The sequence below is a fragment of the Elephantulus edwardii genome, unplaced genomic scaffold (genome assembly GCF_000299155.1).
Source record: "Elephantulus edwardii isolate Elephantulus edwardi_28Jun2011 unplaced genomic scaffold, EleEdw1.0 scaffold00126, whole genome shotgun sequence".
In the NCBI taxonomy this organism is placed as follows: domain Eukaryota; kingdom Metazoa; phylum Chordata; class Mammalia; order Macroscelidea; family Macroscelididae; genus Elephantulus; species Elephantulus edwardii.
The window spans coordinates 7,492,220-7,493,115 of NW_006399876.1; positions in this window are offsets into that span (position 1 = coordinate 7,492,220).

Here is an 896-nt window from a genome sequence, read left to right on the forward strand (position 1 = left end):
TCATCTGACTCAAAATGCCCCATACCAGTCCATCTCATCTCTCCAGTGCCTAATATGTCAGTATTTGTGTGCGTTCCATTTCTTTCTTAACAATTTCCAATTTTCCTACATTCATGGTTCTCACATTCCATGTTCCAATCACTAAGAGATAAGAGGGGAATTTTATACAAGGGACTTGGGGAAAGGGATGCTTACAGATGCTTCCTTCAAGATAGGGAAGTGGGCTGGGGTCCCTGATAACTATTCCTGTAAAGAGAGTAGGGTAGTTGCACAGAGAGAAAAGCACAGCTGCTGTTTCCTGTGATTGGAATCTCAGTAGCCATCCTGGGAGAGGAAGGAAAGGACTCTGCAGTCCTAATACCTAACTGCTTCCCAGCAACACCCAGGCTTGGCGCTTCTAGGAAGAGCCCCCTGCTTGGTCTTCTCTTGCCAATCCGCAGGGTAGAGGCTCAGCTCTTCAGGCCCTGTATGTCTGCACTCCATTTCATTCTCCTCACCTTCGGTGCCTCTACCTTCCCCGCCCTCACCTTTTCTCTAGAGCATCTGAAGAGGAGAGGCTGGTCCATTCTCCTTCCAGAGCTCAGTGCCTGCAGCCAGTGGCACCCCATTTGCATGTAGCCCAGTAAACTGAGAATCACCCTGGACACCACGCTCCCCCTCAGCCTTGCTATCCATTCATTCAGCAAGCCTTGACAGTCCTACCCCCCAAGAGATGGCAAATCAGCCTGCCCCCTTTTCTGCTCACACTTGTTTAAAAAGGTTAGTGTCCAGTCAGAACCCACTGGACATTCAGGGAGAGAGGAAACCCTATGGGGCAGTTAGACTCTGTCCCCACTGCCACCACTCTTGCTGTCTGGATGACTGGTGGAGCTCTGAGCGATCGGTTTCACTCTTTT